Source organism: Hypanus sabinus, chromosome 5 (genome assembly GCF_030144855.1).
Source record: "Hypanus sabinus isolate sHypSab1 chromosome 5, sHypSab1.hap1, whole genome shotgun sequence".
Classification (NCBI taxonomy): domain Eukaryota; kingdom Metazoa; phylum Chordata; class Chondrichthyes; order Myliobatiformes; family Dasyatidae; genus Hypanus; species Hypanus sabinus.
The window spans coordinates 118,125,498-118,146,239 of record NC_082710.1 but is presented as its reverse complement, the minus strand read 5'-3'; positions in this window follow the sequence as shown (position 1 = coordinate 118,146,239).

Below are 20,742 nucleotides of genomic sequence, written 5' to 3'. Positions count from 1 at the left end.
TTACTTGAAATGACCAGGAGACGCAGACAATTCTTTGAGAAGTTTAAACCTTTATTTGCAAACAAAGGCTGAGGCAATCAATGAACTTGTCACCGAAAGCCCACCGAGCTCCAGTGTACAGCATTCTTTATAGTAATTTCTTATCTCAGTTACATTTTGGTTTTATCAGCATACCCAATCAATTTTTACTTGCATATCATCTATACATTAACTGATCAATCGCTCTTGCCTAGCTCTCGATGCGCCACCATTGTTTCTCTCCAGTTCGCTTTAGGGCCCCATTCCTGGCCAAGGTTACTTTTTCAGACAACCTCCCGCACATTACATTTCCTGCTCGTACCATCCTGTCCACCACCGTTATCTCGTACTAAACAAAGGCTGAGTATAATACATGGAGTACATTTTAGCTAATTAGTGCTGCTAGCTAAACAGGTGTTCTTTAACTGCCACAGTATGTAGCTAAGAGAATACAAGGTATCTAGTAAAACAATACATAGCAAAATGTGTCTAGTAAAATAATACATAGTAATATTCAGTACATAGGAGTTATTACATAGTGTAGTGAATAGCTAGTACATAGTGATTATATTTCAGGTATATATAATGATTATGTCAATACTCTCCTTCAATTTTTCTGCTCACCTGACTTCTGTGTGGCCACTGACAGACAGACATATTTTATTGATCCCGAGGGAAATTGGGTTTCGTTACGGCTGTACCAACCAAGAATAGTGAAGAAGTATAGCAACATAAAACCATAAATAATTAAATAATAATGTTAATCATGCCAAGTGGAAATAAGTCCAGGACCAGCCTATTGGCTCAGGGTGTCTGACACTCTGAGGGAGGAGTTGTAATGTTGATGGCCACAGGCAGGAATGACTTCCTATGATGCTCAGTGTTACATCTCGGTGGAATGAGTCTCTGGCTGAATGTACTCCTGTGCCTAACCAGTACATTATGGAGTGGATGGGAGACATTGTCCAAAATGGCATGCAACTTGGACAGCATCCTCTTTTCAGACACCACCGTCAGAGAGTCCAGTTCCACCCCAACAACATCACTGGCCTTACGAATGAATTTGTTGATTCTGTTGGTGTCTGCTGCCCTCAGCCTGCTGCCCCAGCACACAACAGCAATCATGATAGCACTGGCCACCACAGACACGTAGAACACCCTCAGCATCATCTGGCAGATGTTAAAGGACCTCAGTCTCCTCAGGAAATAGAGACAGCTCTGATCCTTCTTGTAGACAGCCCCAGTATTCTTTGACCAGTCCAGTTTATTGTCAATTCGTATCCCCAGGTATTTGTAATCCTCCACCATGTCCACACTGACCCCTTGGATGGAAACAGGGGTCGCCAGTGCCTTAGCCCTCCTCAGATCCATGACCCAAATCATAGTTTGGGCTTTAGCCCAACTAATACTTTAGAACCACACCTTGAAGCACTGTATAGATTGACCTGCCTCTCTAAAGACTCCCTCTTTCACAGCAAACAATCTGTAATCACTAAGCCAGGCTTACAGGCACTCTCTGTACCTCTTAATGCAGGCAGACTGACAAGGTCTTTTAAAGTTATAACCAATTTTATTGACAAACAGCAGTTTTGTTAAAATAGAGAGTCAAGCAGATTTCACAAAAAAAATACAGTTCCTGAATTAGGTTCAGACTGAGTAAAGTTGAATAAAGTGTGTTAGGTTAGGTTATGTTACTACACCAGTATTGTAAAGGGAATCAGTGCCTCAGGTTTACATGGAAATTTAAGAGTAGCCATACAAGTACCACAAACTACAGTTAAGCAAAAGGCTTAAGCAGTGACTTACACAAAGACCTACACTGTCCTGCAACATACAAAAGGAGCTGCATAATTAATACACCTTACAAGGGTCAGTAAAAATGAATTAACCAAAATGATTGGCAATGCTACCATTCACTTTTCAATATAGACTGGACATTGACTTACACACATGTGGGGACATGTTTTTAAGGCTACCTGGCGAGGAAAGTCCCACAGTATTCTTCCTCCTACTGAAAAAAAAACAAGTGCAATTCTCTTGCACAAACATGAGGAAATCTGCAGAGGTTGGAAATTCAAGCAACACAAACAAAATTCTGGTGGAATGTAGCAGGGCAGGTAGCATCTAAAGGAAGAAGTACAGTCAATGTTTCGAGCCGAGACCCTTAATCAGGACTAACTGAAAGAAGAGATAGTATGAGCGTGTTGCCTTTAAGGCATTTGTTAGTAATTCGTTTGTTATCGTTTTCTAGTTAAAGTTAAGATTGTTTAAAGTAAATTCGTTGTCTGTGATATATCGTGGCATGCGATGATGTCATGCCCGGTTTCGCCACATCTTGTGGGAAAATACCGGTTTGGAGAAACGGGAAGGAGGGGGCTCACATGTGCAGGATCAGCGCAAGAAACGTTTTCTTTCTACGCACTAGAAACATTAGTGAAGCAACGCTGTAAGTTCATGAGATAATCGATATGTTGAATTAAAAATGTTAACGCTGATTCTGTTAAAAGTAATGACAGTTGATAAAGTTTATGTTTTTTGTTATTTAAAGCGTTGCGGATAGTTTGTGTTGAAGTTTATTTAAAGCAGTTGATGGTGTAGGTAGATTCTGACTGTATGTTGCACTTTAATGTAATATAGTTGTTGTAGTTTTACTTTTGTAAGTATTTATGGTGTAAATGTGATGTCAAGAAGGAAACAAATACTGTATATATTTTGTATTGTTTTATCAACAGTTTTCACCATACGTTAATGTGGAAGAGTGAACAGTAAACAGTTAATCTTACTGGGATTGCCTCATTGATTGGTTTATGCTTGGTGTTTAGTTCAGAGTTCTTTTACACCTGAGCGAGAACACTACAGTGAAAAGGCAGCATTATCAGGTGTTTCAAGTCCTGCAATGTCAACTCGATCCAGCATCAAGTCGTTGCCATTCAGCGACAGGGACAGTAGGGCATCATCAAGTAAGGCTGCCCGTGCAAGAGCTAAGGCAGAAGCCGCCAAGGTGCGAGCGTTCTATGCCAAACAAGAAGCAAAATTGAAAAAGGAAGCTGCTGCCAGAGAAGCCGAAAACCAGTTGGAAAAGGTAAGGATAGTGTCAGAGTTATAAGTGCTGACGCTACATCGAGAAGCAGAAGCTGCCAGGGCGGAAGCAGAGATAATAGAAAATGCTGAAGAAATGCATGATCTGGTTGATGTAAAATCTATTTCAGAAAAGATCAGATTGGAACGCACAAGCGACTATGTCCGATCTCAAATGGACTTGAAGATTTGTTCTTCCTCTCCATACTTATATGCTAACATCCCACTTCACGAGGAGTCTCAGAGAGGCCCAATTCCATCACATTCACCTGAGGGAGACAATTTACCCTTGCAACTCCGCGATGAATTCAAGAATGAAAGGGCTGATGACAAATACTTCTCGACACCAAACTTAACAGATTTGGCGAGAGGAGAAGCAAAAGCTGAATTCAGAACAATGAATTCCATAACAAATGTACACCCTCAGTCATATACCCGCTAACATATTCCCCCAGCCAGCATGCCACTAGCAGTTGAACCCATCGCATAGTATTTAGCATGACAAGATCTTGTCACTTCAGGACTATATCAGTTTGAAGATAAACCTGAAAATTACCATGCATGGTACTCCTCATTTGCCAGCACAATCCACGGAGTCCAGCTCAGAGCAACCCCAGAGTTGGATCTTATGGCGAAATGTCTGGGAAAAGAATCTTGCGAACAAGTGAGACGGATACGTTCAGGGTACATCAACAACCCCAAGCTAGCCTTATGCAAAGCATGGGAGAGACTTCGGGAGTGCTATGCGGCTGCTGAAATTATTGAAACGGCACTATTTTGATGTCTGGAAAATTTTCCGAAGGTGTTAGCCAAGGACCACACTAAGTTAAGAGAGCTCGGAGATTTACTCCTGGAGATTCAAGGCGCCAAAGAAGATGGCTATTTAACTGGTCTATTATACCTAGATACTTCATACAGGATTAGACCAATCGTGGACAAACTTCCATTTGGGCTGCAGGAAAGGTGGGTGTCTGTTGGCTCAGAGTACAAGGAAGAGAACGATGGTCGATTTCCTCCCTTTGAGTATTTCACTAGGTTTGTGTGCAAGAAGGCAAAGAAGCGAAACGACTCTAGCTTCATGAGTCCAGGTAGCAGTACAATTTACACCAAGCCAGTTAAATCCACTTCGAATAATTTCAACATTAATAACCTTGTCTCAGTGCGTAAAACTGAAGTCTTTACAACTAACAATGACCCTAGCAAGAATTGTCCATTGCATAACAAACCCCACCCCCTGAAAAATGCAGAATGTTTTGGAAAAAACCCCTTGAAGAGAGGATGGCCCTTCTCAAGGAGAAAAAAAATGTTTTAAATTCTGTTCCTCTACCTCTCACCTTGCTAGAGAGTGTACGATCTCCGTGAAGTGCCCAGAATGTAATAGCACTAATCACAATGGGGCCATGCAACCCGGCCCGTTACAGCAAACCGACAAAGCTATTTCACCCTCACAACAGGACGGCGGGGAGTGAGAGGCTGACTCCAAGACAACTGTTGTCAGCTCGAGCTGCACAGAAGTTTGCGGTCAAGCTCAGTCAAGCCGTTCTTGTTCAAAGATCTGGCTCACTAAGGTGTACCCTAAGGGAGCCAAAGACAAGGCCATCAAAGCCTATGTTATTCTGGATGATCAGAGCAATCACTCACTAGTCAGACCAGAGTTCTTTGACTTGTTCAACATTGAGAGTAATCAGTTCCCATACTATCTTAGAACTTGCTCAGGCAGTGTGGAAACTTATGGAAGGAAGGCAGAAGGCTTCCAGCTTGAGTCCCTGGATGGTGAAGTTGTTATCTGTCTCCCTCCACTCTTAGAAATTTTGAATAACTGCACTGAGATCCCAACGCCAAGTGCAGTGCTACACCAGCCACATCTCCACCACATTGCCAAGCACATCCCAGAACTGGATCCAAAAACAGAAATACTCCTGCTATTAGGAAGAGATGTTCTCCAGGTGCACAAGGTTAGGCAGCGGGTCAATGGACCACACAAAGCCCCCTTTGCAAAACACCTGGATCTGGGCTGGGTGGTGATAGGAGAGGTGTGCCTTGGCAATGTACACAAACTGACAGTTAACACACTCAAGACCAATGTGCTAGAGAGTGGCTGCCATTCCATTTTTCAACCCTGCACAAGTTTCATGTGTATCAAGGAAGTACGACAAGGCTTTAGCAAATGTAAAGTAACTGACAAGACGCTGGGTCAGTCAGTCTTCGCTCAAACTGAGCATGATAATAAACTTGCTCCATCAGCACAAGACGCCATTTTCTTAAAAATAATGGACACCAAGGTCTTCAGAGATGAAGCAAATAATTGGGTCACCCCACTACCTTTCAGAGAACTGCGCCAGCGCTTGATAATCAACAAAGAGCAGGCAGTCAAGCAGTTCACGTCCTTGCAAAAAACCCTGAAAAGGAAACATGAGATGCAGCAACAATACGTAGCATTTATGGAGAAGATCTTCGCTAATGGACATGCTGAAGTAGCACCGCCACTGAGGGAAGGCGAGGAGAGCTGGTCCCTCCCAACGTTTGGGGTTTACTACCCACAAAAGCCCAATCAGATCAGGGTGGTCTTTGACTCCAGTGCTCAGTGCACTGGTATCTCCCTTAATGACGTGCTCCTTACAGGCCCCGACCTTAACAATACCCTTCTCTGGGTCCTGCTGCGCTTCCGGAAGGAGAAGGTCACAATCTTAGCGGACATCTAGCAGATGTTCCTTTGCTTCTTAGTACAGGAGGACTATCGTAATTTACTCTGTTTCTTATGGCACAAAGACAATGACATTAACAAGGAAGTCATTGAGTACCGGATGAAAGTCCACGTTTTTGGCAATAGTCCATCACCTGCCGTGGCCATCTCTGGACTGCGAAGAGGAATCAGAGAGGGTGCACAGGAGCACGGCGACGACACAGACAAGTTTGTAGAAAGGCACCTCTATGTCGATGATGGCTTGATATTGCTACAGAAAGAAGACGAAGCAATCGATCTGCTCCGACGTACACAAGCCTCACTCGCAGAGTCAAACCTCCGCTTGCATAAGTTCGCATCGAACTATCAGGCAACAATGGAGGCCTTTCCACACGATGACTGTGCTCCGGCAATCAAAGAACTAGATCTAGATGGAGAAACCATACCCACACAAAGGAGCTTGGGTCTCCTTTGGGAGATTATGACTGACACATTCACATTCTCCATGCCAACTGTAATCAAGCCATTTACCCGCTGTGGAGTTCTCTCCACTGTCAACAGTGTTTTCGAAACCTTGGGTCTACTGGCACCAGTTACGATCCAAGGAAGGGTCCTTCTCAGAGAACTTACCTCTGAGCTCTCTGACTGGGATACTCCCCTACCAGAAGACAAGCTAAGCAAGTGGGAGGCTTGGGAGAGATTCACTTCAAGATCTAAAACAGCTTCATATCCGACGTAGGTAGACTGTGACCTCACCCACCGAGGCAGCGCACACAGAATTGTGTGTTTTTTCGGATGCGTCCACCAAGGCCATCGGTGCTATGGCTTACTTGAAAGTGGTCGGGAAGGATGGTTGAGTTGAAGTAGGATTTGTAACTGGTAAGGCGAAGCTCACTCCTCAGTCTGAGCCGACAATTCCAAGGCTTGAACTGTGCAAAGCTGTCCTGGCTGTGGAAATGGCAGATCATATCCAGGATGAACTAGATCTAGAGCTGGACAATATCAAGTTCTATACAGATAGCAAAGTAGTGCTTGGTTATATTTATAATGAATCAAAATGCTTCTATGTGTACGTTCATAATAGAGTTCAACGTATCCACCTGTCTTCAAAGCCCGAATAATGGCATTATGTACGTACCGAGGATAACCCTGCAGACCACGCATCGAGATCCTTACCTGCACCCCGCCTGGCTCAGACATCCTGGTTCACCGGACCCCCCTTTCTGTATCAGCCACCAACGGAAAAAACTCAAATGAACGAGACATTTGAGCTGATCGAACCCAAAAAAGACTCGAAAATTCGGCCGCAAATACAAACAGGAGTCACCTACCTCGAAGAATCGATACGTACTAATGAACATTTTCAGCGGTTCTCCACTTTGAATTCTTTAGTGAGAGGACTTGCGTTCCTCATTCACATGGCCAGATCTCAAACATTCATCCCGAAATAGTAAATGCAAGGGATGGCACAAATGAAACTTACCTCGCACTGCGGACGAATTGGCCCAGGCAAAGGGCGTCATCTTTAAAACAACTCCAAGAGCAGCTTTTGCAAGGGAGTTTTCAGCTCTCCAAGTTAATAAACTAATACCAAAGGACAGCCCTTTGAGGAAATTCAACCTGATCCTGAAGAACGATATCATCAGCATTGGAAACCAGTTAATACACTCCCAACTTCCAGCTGTAGAAAAGAGCCCAGTAATCCTGCCCAAAGACAGCCATGTGTCCTTACTGCTCACTCGCCATCACCATGAACAGGTAAAGCATCAGGGCAGTCACCTGACAGAAGGAGCAATAAGGGCAGCATGACTGTGGATCCTGGGAGGTAAAACACTGATCAATTCAGTACTTCACAAATGTGTAACCTGCAAGAAACTGTGAGGGAAGATGGAAGCTCAATGTATGGCGGAACTCCACCATGTATGGTTTATGCTTGGTGTTTAGTTCATTTACACCTGTGCAAGAACACTGCAATGAGATTTGAAAGTGGGAGGGAGAAAGAGACCCAAAATGATAGGAGAAGACAGCAGGGGGAGGGATGAAGCTAAGAATGAGAAAGCTGATTGGCAAAAGGGATACACAGCTGGAGAAGGGAAAGGATTATGGAACGGGAGGCGTAGCAAGAAAGAACAGGGGAGGGCAGCACCAGAGGGAGATGGAGAGTAGGCAAGGGGTGATTGTGACAGGGACAAAGAGAGAAAAGGAAAAAAAGGGAAATAATGAATAAATAAATAAACAAACAAACACATAAATAAGGGATAGGGTAAGAAGAGGAGGGGGACATTAATGGAAGTTAGATAAGTCAATGTTCATGCCTTCAGGTTGGAGGCTATTCAGACGGAATATAAGGTGTTGTTCCTCCAACCCGAGTGTGGCTTCATCTTGACAATAGGGGAGGCCATGGATAGATATATCAGAATGGGAATGGGATGCGGAGTTAAAATGTGTGGCCACTGGGAGATCCTGCTTTCTCTGGCAGACAGAGCATAGGTGTTCAGTGAAATGGTCTCCCAGTCTCCATCAGGTCTCACCGATATATAGAAGGCCAGACTGGGAGCACCGGACACAGTATATCACACCAGCTGACTCACAGGTTAAGTATCACCTCAGCTGGAAGGACTGTCTGGGGCCCTGAATGGTGGTAAGGGCAGGTGTAGCACTTGCTCCATTTACAAGGGTAAGTGCAGAATTGATGGAGTCCGGACTCCCACAGCTACCTGGTCTATTCCTCTTCCCACCCTGTCTCTTGCAAAAATGCTATCCCCTTCTCGCAATTCCTCAGTCTCCACCGCATCTGCTATCAGGATGAGGCTTTTTATTCCAGGACAAAGGAGATGTCTTCCTTTTTTAAACAAAGGGGCTTCCCTTCCTCCACCATCAAATCTGCTCTCAAACTCATCTCTTCCATTTCACGCACATCTGCTCTCACCTCATCCTTCCGCCACCCGACTAGGGATAGGGTTCCTCTTGTCCCCACCAGCCTCTGGTTCCAACATATAATTCTCTGTTACTTCCGCCATCAAGCACATCTTTCCTTCCCCGCTCCAACTTTCTGCTTTCCACAGGGATCGCTCCCTACGTGGATCCCCTGTCCATTCAACCCCCCCCAAAATCCCTTCACACCGATCTCCCTCCCGGCACCTATCCTTGTAAGCAGAACAAGTGTTACACCTTCCCTTACACTTCCTCCCTCACCACCATTCAGGGCCCCAGACAGATTTTATTTATTTATCTATCTATCCATTTATTCATTCATTCATTCATTCATTCATTCATTGATTTATTTATTTATTTATCTATTTATTTATTTATTCATTCATTCATTTATTTATTTATTTATTTATTTATTTATTTATTTATTTATTTATTTATTCATTTATTTATTTATCTGTTTGTTTGCTTGTTTATTTATCTATCTATCTATCTGTTTATCTATTTGTTTATTTGTTTGTTTGTTTATTTATTTATTTGCCCACCCTTTATTTATTTTCTCTCTTTTTTCCTCTCTCTGTCCCTCTCACAATCACTCCTTGCCTGCTCACCATCTCCCTCTGGTGCTCCACTTCCTCTTTATTTCTCCCTGGGCCTCCCGTCCCATGATCCTTTCCCTTCTCCAGCTCTGTATCCCTTTTGCCAATCAACTTTCCAGCTCTTAGCTTCATCCCTCCCCTCTCCCACCTTCTTCTATCATTTTGGATCTCCCCCTCCCACTCTCAAATCTCTTACTATCTCTTCTTTCAGTTAGTCCTGACGAAGGGTCTCAGCCCGAGGCTGCCTGGCCTGCCTTGTTCCACCAAAATTCTCTTGCAAGCAGGAATCAAGGCATCATTCTTCTCTTCAATATACAGAACAAAGATTTTCCTGTTTTCCTTACCATATCAGGAGCCTGAGAGTTAACTGGAAGCTTTTGGTAGGGGCTCACTCATTGGTTGCTGGGTAAAGAGTGGGCTTGGAGATTTCATTCTATGATAAGAATGAAATGCTTTGTTAGGGCGAATTAGACTCTTGATCACGTTAAGACCAAAGCAGCAAAATAATGGCTTTCTATCGAAAAGGCACTTGCCAGTAGTTCGTTCCTACCACGAGGTTCCTTAAAACAGATTTGGAGAATGGCCAAAAAAGTGGAAGATGGAACATACTGTTGGAAAATGTATGGATGGAGTGAAAATTTAAAACTCTGGGGTGCAAAGGAACTGGGAGACGCTGATCATTAAATTGCAGGTTTAATTGGTAGTGAGGAAGGCAAATGGGACGTCAGCATTCATCTCAAGAGGACTGCAATATAATGATAAGGGTATAATGTTGAGGCTTTATAAGGCACTGGCAATGCCTCCCTTGGAGCATTGTGAGCAATTTTGGGCCCCTTATCTAAGAAAGGACGTGTTGATATTGGAGAGGGTCCAGAGGAAATTCACAAAAATGAATCCAGTATTGAAAGGTTTGTCATATGAACAGTGCTTGCTGACTCAGGGCCTCAACTCACTGGAATTCAGAGAAATATCTTATTGAAACCTATTGAATTTTGAAACACCTTGGTAGAGTGGATGTGGGGGAGTCTAAGACCAGATGGCACAGCCTCAGAATAGAGGTGTGCTCATTTAAAAAAGAAATGAGGAGGAATTTCTTTAGCCAGAGTGGTGAATCTGTGGAATTCATTGACACAGGCCACCGTGGAGGCCAAGTCAATGGGTATATTTAAGGCAAACGATGATAGCTTCTTGATTAGTCAGGGCTGGAAGGGATATAGGGATACGTATGTATTTCTGAGGCAGGCAGCTTTAACACAGTGATAGCCTGCTGCTGCATGAGCAAGCCAGTCCCAGTCATGAGATATACCTCTATAAACATCTTTTGCAGAATTGTTGTCCAAAAGTGTATTGGATACCAATGGATGCCTCTGCTTATGTGTAAGCAGAATAAATTGAGCCACTGGTATTAAAATCACAAATTTCAGACATGAATGCATTGAATAGAGTATCACATTTAGTGATTCTTCTCTTCATAATGTGTTATAATATAGTACAAGAAGACACAATTTTGAATTCTCCTGGATGCAAGCTTTCAGGTTATTAATCAATACAGGACAGCATAGCTTAGGAAAAAATTGTGAGTAACCGAGTTAAATAATTGGAGGGAAAAATAATTCCTGATAGGAAAGTCTTGATATCTTTGTTTCATAGAATATGATGATAGATGTACAGAGAAGCAAAGAGAGAGGGAAATAAGAGCAAGGAGATCAGAGAATGCAGTTTATTTTTACAGGATATCTTATTGTTTTCAGTCTCATCTGGCCCTCTCAGCTCATCAGTGGTAATACTTTACAGTGGAGGCTTCTGAGGGATTATGACAGCTTTTGGTTGATGATTTGTGGTGACACTTACAAGGAAAGAAGCAGCATTTGCAGCTCTAAAAATACAGACTGTATCGATTTCTGTGAGACTCCGTCTGTCCAGGTACTTTCAAGTGACTATTAGTCAAGATCTAATGTACCATGGCTTAAATCAGGTCAACAAGGCTCACCTTAGGTGGGCTTCTCAAATGATACATTTCCTAATGGTATCTGTAGAACAAAGAGTATGATTTCTGATTTTTAGAGAATATCTAGATTCCTTCGGGTGCTGGGTCCAATTATTTCCTTTCTGTTTATTCTCTCATGATGGGATTCAAGGACAAGTGCTTCAGGTGTCTCAGCTTGGAGAATCACAGGGATATGTTTTGCCTGAATTATCTGTTCAAGCCTGAACTTTACCTAAGTCTTGTTGAATTAGTCTGCTTCATTATCGGAGATTTGCAAATTGAACAAAACAGTGCACAATCTCATTATATACTATACAGTGATTGCTTCTAACTATATGGTGAAGACATCAGGAAAAAAACTACATATTATTGGTCATGGAACATCCTGCTTTTAAGCACCAGGCCTGAGAGGGTATATTGATATGTGGATGGCTCTTACTATCAAAATGCATAATTTTGTATGATACAAAATCATAAGATTAAAGACCTTATTTCAATAAATGCATACTTTGTGCATGTTACAGATTACCTGGGATAACAAGTCTGTGTTCAGCTTCAGTGAGCTTCCAGTTCTCATTTTCTCCAATCAATTCACCCTTTCTGAGCCTTGATATGGCTTTATGATATATTGACCAATGATCAAAGAAGACTCACATCATACTAATTGACTCATACAAAGCATTTTCTCCACAAAGAGTAGAAAACAAATGTGTAATGGGTTTGGATATTCTAAAAACAAATTTGTCTGAGAGGCAATTTCCTGGTTACATTGCATTGAAAAGTCTGGGAATGGAATGGAAATTTGAAATTAAATCTGTGCTCTGAACATGGTCTTGGCTTTGCTGTAGAAAGCCCAGTCATTTGTATGGAAATAAACAAGAGTGAGGAACAATGGCATGTTAATGTCCTTATTTTTTATTACTTTAATTAAATTTAAAGATGTATTTATGTGATATGTATTTTTTAACAATAGTGAACAGTTTTGGGCAGTTTTTGGTCCCTTATTTAAACATGGATGTGTTGACATTGGAGAGGGTTTAGAGGAGGTTCACAAGAATGATTCTGGGAATGAAAAGGTTAACATACAAGCAGCGATTGAAGGCTCCGTGCCTCTACTGGCTGGAATTTAGAAGAGGTGGGATCTCACTGAAACCTATTGAATGTTGAAAGGCCCAGACAGAGTGGATGGGAAGAGGATGTGGGTGAGTCTAGGAACAGAGGGTAGAGCCTCACAATAGAACAGAGATGAGCAGGAACATTTTTTTAGCCAGTATTGAATCTGTGGATTTTGATGCCGCAGGTCGCATTTAAGGCACAGTTAATAGGCTCCTGATTAGTCAAGGCATGAAATATTATGGGGAGAAGGCAGATGAATTAGCGCACCTAACTATGCCAGCTCCTGGGGTATAGATGCTCTAACTCGCCGGAGTATGGATAGGTGGTGCGACCCCTTTAAAATTTCAGGACCATCCCACTAATTGGCAATCATGTTTTTGCACCAAGAATTGGGTATTTAAAGGGAACCTGAATGGAGCTTCAGTGCTCAATCATAAGCCCAATGAGAGACATTGTCTAGCACTTTGTTTGAGTTCAGTTCTCATTCCAGCTTTGTACCATGTCTCAATCCTTTCCTCAGATACTCCAGCATTTGGATCCTAACCATCTTGGTCATGGGCTCTCGTCACTGTACGATCAAGCCACATGGACCCATGGGCTATTCAGTCTTTTGTCCTCTGTGGCCAGCCACACCTTGAGGATTTCCAGACAGAACCTGGAGATTCACAACCTCAGGTTGCTGTTCATTAACTTTCACAAGGAGGAAACCAAGTTGCTCAGGAGATCCAGTCATTCACTTTGCAGAGCCTGTACATCTTCCAACCACAGAGAGATTCAACAGTGATTTAGATTTTAGCTGCGGCTTCATCAATCAATGCTCATTAGTGTTTGAACTCTGGGCTTCCCAGTTCCCTTTGGGGTGTGGAAAGATGGCCGTCGTTATCTGTTCCCTGACAGGGAGAGCCCTGGTCTGGGCCAGCGCGCATTGGGAATGAAGGTTGGAGATTTGCTCAGAATTGGAGGAATTCATTACCACCATGAGGAAGGTGTTCCATCACCCCACTGGAGCAAGCTGAGCCTTGGACGGTCTGATGAAGATACAGCTGGGCAGGCGGTCAGCAGATCACAATGCTATCGAGTTTTGCACTTTCGCCCAAGAGAGCCCTTGGACATTCTATACCACCATGGACACCAAGATGAAATGAAGGATGCCCTCACCTGAGAAATCCATGAACCCCTTTGAGTGGACTACTGCTGCAGAGGCTGATTTTGCACAGCTCAAACAATGACTCACATCAGCTCCCATTTGGGTTTCAACTAACCCAAACCTTCCCTTTGTCATGGAAATGGACACCACATATATCACAGTGTGTGCAGTGATTTTCAACGATCACCTTCAGACAGTAAACTGCACCCATGTGCATTTTTCTCCAGGCAGTTATCCCCAGCAGAGAGGAACTATGGCATTGGTAATCGGGATCTACTTGTGCTTAGGTTGGCTTTGGAATAATCATGTCACTGACTTGAGGTGACCAAGAACTCTTATCATTTGGACAGACCACAGGAACCTGGCTTATATTCAAGAGGCCAAGAGACTGAATTATGGGCAGACCAGGTGGTCTCTGTCCTTTATCTGCTTTAATCTTGTCCTGAACTATTGACCTGGATCAAAGAACCAGAAACAGGATGCCTTGTCCGTTTGTCAAACCGGGATGAGAGTAGCAGCCTACCACCATTTTGTTCCAAACAAAGGTGATAGCACCATTTCATTGAGGAAATCGACCCTCTTGTTTGCAAAGCCCAAGTTCAGGGGAAGATTGCTAAGAACAGTCCACCAAATCGGCTGTTTGTCCCAACTTCTGTCTAGTCTCAGGTACTCCAATGGGGACATTCATTGAGAATGACGCTCACTCAGGGATTGCCAGGGCCCACAAGTTTATCAAGAGAAGGTACTGGTGGCCTGGAAAGACAAGAGGTTCGGCAGTAAGCGCAGGCATGTGAGGTGTGCACCCAGAACAAGGAGCCTGTACCTGACCTTAAGGGCTCCTCCACACCAAACTTATTCTGAAAGACCATGGGCACCCATCTCCATGGAATTTGTCATGGGTCTTCCACCATCCAAGGGGATGGTTATCAACATGGTATTTGTCCAACTGTTTTCAAAGGCATGCAAGTTAATTGCCTTGAAGAAGCTACCATCTGTGGTGGAGATAGCTGAGATTGTCCTGGGCCAGGTCTTCAGGATCCAAAGACTGAGGTTCCTGTGCTGATGATCTTGTCCAACACTGCAAGCAGAAAGGGATTAGGGCAAGAGAGATTTTGCTGGTCTCTACCCAGAAGGTGGAAACTAAGATTAACCAAAGGAGAAGACAGGGCCCAATTTGCAGCCTGGGCAACAGGACTGTCCACTCAAGATTTAGCTCCCTGGGTGAAATCCAGCAAGTTGGCACACAAGTTCATTGGACCCTTCAAAGTTCTAAGGAAAATAATCACAGTGCCTTACACCTTGCCACCTCCTAAGACCCTGAAATCAATCCCACCTTCCACATCCCCAAATTAAAACCTGTCAGCACTAGCCCCTTATCACCATCAGCCCTGCTGCCACCTAGGTTTATTGATGGGATACAGGTCTTCCTGATGAGAAGATGTTTGGATTCATGAACAGCAATACCTCAAGGACTGGGAAGGTTTCGGACCTGAGGAAAGGTGTTCAATGTCTCAGAAAATTCATCTTGCATCCAGTTCTTATCCCTGACCACCATCATCCAGGGCCATCAGGAGTCGGCTGTAGGGGAGGGTGTCCTGTTAGGAGACGCACCTAACCATACCAGCTCCCGAGGTTTAGATGCTCTATCTCGCCAAAGTACAGAGAGCTGGCATGGCCCCTGTACGGGTTCAGGGCCATACCGCTAATTAGAAATTATGCTTTGGTGCTAAGAGTTGAGTATTGAAGGAGTATCTAATTGCAGCCTCAGTACTCAATCGTAAGCCCAACCAGCGATATTGTCCAGCATTTTGTTTGTGCTCAACTGTCATTCCAGCTTTAAACCGTGTCTCAATCCTTGCCTCAGATACTCCAGTTTTTGGTTTCTAAACATCTACATTAAGGTCAAAAGAATAGGTTTAAGAGAGAAGTGGATCAGCCATGATGAAATGTGCTGAGTGGCTTACTTCTGTTCTAATGTCTTATGGTCCTACAACTTTTCAAAATGTTCCCTTGCTCTTTTTTCTCCCCAATAGTTTTGACTAGCTTTGAATGTTAAGGGCATGCAAAGGAATTTAAATGGTATTGTGCAGGCTTTGTCACTGCCAATATCTTTGTCAGTTGCTGAAGATTCATTTTAACAGTATCATGGGTGGGGTTTGTTCTGGTCCACCGTGTTGGACTATACATTGGCATTAATGAAATCTGTTCCTTCTTGGTGTTCACAATGACAGTGTTTTTCAATTTTGCTAGATGAACTATTGCATATACTTCCTTAAAGTACCTTGTTCTGGAGGTGCAGGTCAGTGGGACTAGGCAGAGAAATGGTTCAGCACAGCCAAGAAGGGCCAGAAGGCCTGTTTCTGTGCTGTAATGTTCTATGGTTCTATAGTTGTTGAAATTGTTGGATTTTTTTTAAAAACATCTTCTACTAGAGTTTTCTTGAGAACAGTAGCATAAATTTCATATTTAATTTATGTTTTACTTGTGAATGTGGCTTATATGATGCTAGGCCCCTCTGCAAGTAAAGATTTTCATTTCACCGTGCACACGTCTACTTGCCTGTGTGATAATAAACCTGACTGATTTTAACTTTGACTACCAATCACCAACTGCATTTTGTTGAATGTTGTTATATATTTCAATCAAGAGAATTCTTGAGCTACTCACCAGCTGTAGGAACCTGTTCTATTTTCTCTAGTTCTCAAAACTGCATTACATCTGTTCTGACAGCATCAATTTCCACAATGGAGTTGCCTATGTACCTTCTTTAATCTTCCCTCTCCAAGAAGAGATCACATTCTCACAGATAACTTTCCATTTCTAGTGCTTCTGCATCAACTGCTTTCTTCCCACCCAGAGCAAGGTCAGAACTGAAAAATCAAAATGAAGGGGGAAATCTGTAGATGCTGGAAATATGAAATAATGAATGAAAATGTCAGCAGCACTCAACAGGTTAGGCAGTATTGCTAGTAGGAAAAAGTTAATGTTTCAAGCTCAAGGCTCTTTATCAGAATAGGGAAAAAGATTATGATTCCAACAAATGACTTCAATCTGAAATATTTGCATTCCTTCTCTTTCCACATATGCTGCCTTATTTGTTGAAAACTGAGCATCTTCTGCTTTTGATTTCCTGTATCTAAAAGTTTTATTTATCTTTGGCCTAGACAGTATTATATCTCTGTAATTAGAAACGTGGAATACTTATTTACAAACATATCCTCACTTTGAAATTATACAAAAGGCTTTGAAGTGCAAAAAGATGTTTATTCCTTCAGCATTCTTTAAGATAATGAAAGTATCTGCCCCTCTGAAAAGATGCTCCTCTAATCTTCAAGCTTGACGCATGACATCACATGTGAGGCAACATAATACTAACAAAGGGATGACTTCTGACAAATAACAACCAGACTGTCACTAATATTCTTTAAAGAAAACTCCAGATCTATTAATTTTCCAGTTACCTTGAGAATCATTTATTTTCAGAGAGACTGGGCATCTATTTGAAATGACTATTCTGCTTACCAAATGATTTGGGAATTGGAGGGTAGATTTAAAACTAGAAGAAAATTGCACACTAAACATTTGTTCTCAATGACACTTTTATACAGCAATTCTTATCAGTACCTTCACTTCCTTCAAGCAATGACTGAAAAGTAATTTCACACCATTATAAGCCATTAAAAGTACACCATCTGTAAGAACACCCACCAGATAATGGATAAGAGGAATTTTGAATTATAGGTTGCTGTATTTGGCAGTAGGGTACTATGCGATTGATACTTACATACAATGGTTTTTGGGGATCTAAAAGCAGTGCTTTCATTTTCTGCCTAATGATACTTTCTGTTCTAGGCATGTTGTCAGGATGCTGGAGCAGGGATCCAGTCACAGACCAAGTACTGTGTACACTCTGATATTAATTGAGTAACAAATCCCAAGGTTTTGGGAAACAAAGTCAGCATCGGAGTTCAGGCAGAGATCAAAACATCCAGAGAAATCTAAAAAAACCAGAATCAGGAAAATTGGCAGAGTTGATATTCAAACAGAGTACAGATTCAAATGCTAGAAAGGCTCAGGAAAATTCACCAGCACAATCTGGCAACAAACAGCTGAAAACACAGGACTGAAATACACTGAGCAATAAACAGAGAGGCAGATGATAGGTGGAGCACAATGAGACACAGGTGGCAGCAATACAGGTTATAATGAGAAACAGATGAGAGATGGAGTACCCAGTGATACAGGGGCTGGAGTAGAGCAGGACTGAGGACAGGAGCACATGCCAATACTAAACCACAGACTGACAGCTTGGGGAAACACGTAAAAAAACAGTTCAACTGGAGGTATTGACAGTACCCTTTCCAGTACTTGTATCTGTACTCTGTCCATCTGAATATCAACCCTGCCTATTTCCCGATTCTGATTTTTGGATTTCTCTGGATGTTTTGATCTCTAGCCCTTGTATTACTGAGTACTCCACCTCTCATCTGTTTCTCATTATTACCTGTATTGCTACTGCCTGTGTCTCATTGTGATCCACTTATCATCCGCGTTCATTGCTCAGTATATTTCAGTCCTGAGTTTTCACCTGTTTGTTGCCAAATAGTGCCAATGAATTTTCCTGCGCCTTTCCAGCATTTTTGTCTGTCTGTCCCCCAATTCTGGTTTTTAGATTTCTCTGGGTGTTTTGATCTCTGCCTGAACTTTGACGCTGACTTTGTTTGTACCTTGGCATTTGTTACTCAATTAATATTACTGTGTGCACAGTATGGGTCCGTGATTGGGACGCTGCTCCATCACCCTAACACATGTATCAGATTCTGTGGTGCCCCCTTATTTCTTCCAGGATCTGATCATGTAGTTGGTTAAGTACTTTCTAATGAATGCAAAGTTAAAGTCAAATTTGAGGTTATGCTTGTATGCACAAACATGCACGCACAGGTGCAATGCAAAACTTACTTGCACCAGCAACTCAGGTATAAAGCATCAGAGACACAACATGCGCAATAAGAACATAAATTAATAGAACTTGTATATCAAAAATGATCAGCAATATCCATAGATTCACATGATAGAATAAACAGCACACAACAATACAATTCAAAATATTTAATTAGTACCTAGAAAGAAAACTAAAATTAAATATAGAATGATATTCTAATATGATTTTTAACTACACATTTTCATTAATTGCAGTTTTTAACATCTTTCATAAGATATAGCCAGCATCGTCTGTTCAGATTTAAAAAGGTCATCAGCTCTCATTCATCAGCTTGTTGGGTGTTTCCACAACTACCTACCCTTCAAATCTAGTTCACTTCCCTGTTCATTATCCATACCCAATACCCACTACTGGAATAGTTGTTTCCACCATTGGTACCAAGGTGGTACTACTAACAAAGTAGTTTAAACATAGTTCATTTATAAATAGTTACACATGTTTAAATCCAGGCAAAATTCTTAAAACACATATAAAACTCACTGATTTTCGATCTTATAAAATGATTTCCACTTTAGAAACAGTTTTGAAAACATGAATGATTTCCAAAACACAGATACAACTCCTAAAAGCTAAAAAGGAAAACCAGTGAGTTGCAGATGAATTAATTGTTTGTCACAGAAATCAAAGGCAGTGGAATGAAACTTAGTTCACCCCATGATTCTGTCATTCTTCTTGCTGCTTATTAGCCATTCTGAGTTATAAGTTGAGTATGTTTGGGTTGGAATAGGAGCATAGATATCATTTTTTTTAAAGGACCTTGAGTTCAAATTGGTTTTTAAAGGTCTAGCAGCTTTATTGTCATCATTATCACAACTCTATTCATTATCTTAAATTTTGCATTCCCCATCTGAGATGTGAAATTTGGGTTCATTTCTAAAACAGTGATCCAGACTTGTTACTATTTTGATTAGTAACAATCACAACAATATGATCAAAAGTGAATTCTATATCAAAAAATGGAGAGTCCTATTGCAAATATAAGACATTTAACAATGGAAAATAAAATGAGAAGTAAAGCAAGTAGTACTGGGAACTACTCAGCATGTCAGGCAACACAATTTAATCTGTTGAATAACTGCACTATTTCCTGTTTTTATTTTAAAATTCCAGCCATATCAGTTTTTGATTTCTGAAAAGAAATTAGGGGCAAAATTATTTTATGCAGTGTAATCTTTCCCAACATCATAGCTGCCAATTTGTTACCAATTTGGTTTGACATTTTAGAAAAGATACAATTTACTGAATGTATTGTATCAACTTGGCAGGGCTCCTATAATAAGACTTCCCAAACCCACAATGCTGGCACTCAAGGGTCACAATCCTGGAAGTTCCTTTCCAATTTGTACATCATCCTTTTCTCCTTCCTCTATGTTTCTATTCAGTTCAGTGGATGCTCCACCATACCTGCACCAGGAGAACCCAGCACAGGTTTACTGAACACATTTCTGAGCTTGACAACTGGGAAATCTATGGAATATGCATTGCTCCGTTGGACTGAAAAAAATTGATCTAATCCTGACTTGGAAATGAATCTGTACTATTCTGAGCATTCCCTTCCTACAAATAACTTGAAGGAGGAAGATGACTATCTGTCACCATCTCCACAGGAAACAGAAAAGATCATGAAATGTTGACCAACCAATAACGTCTCATATCATGACTAAATGAAAATAAATAAATATATTTTCAATTTCATCACAGTTTAGATTGAAGCTAACTTCTATTGTGATGCTGTTGGGTTTGCTGACTGCAAAGTTCTAAACTCAAATAATGATACATCTGATATAGATAGTTACAGGTGCCCTCATTAAAGGGAGGTTATGCTGAAGCCAGCTACTCTTCAAAATCTAGTTTAAGACAATTAGACCATAAGATATAGGAGCAGAATTAGACCGTTCGCCCCATTGGGTCTGCTCCGCCCTTCAGTCATGGGCTGATCCAATTCTTCCAGTCATCCCCACTTCCCTGTCTTCTCCCCATGCCCTTTGATGCCCTGGCTAATTAAGAAACTATCTATCTCTGCCTTAAATACACCTAATGACTTGGCCTCCACAGTCACTCGTGGCAACAAATTCCTCAGATTTACCACCCTCTGTCTAAAGTAATTTCTCCCCGTCTCAGTTCGAAAAGGACGTCCTTCAATCCTGAAGTCATGCCCTCTTGTCCTAGAATCCCCTATTG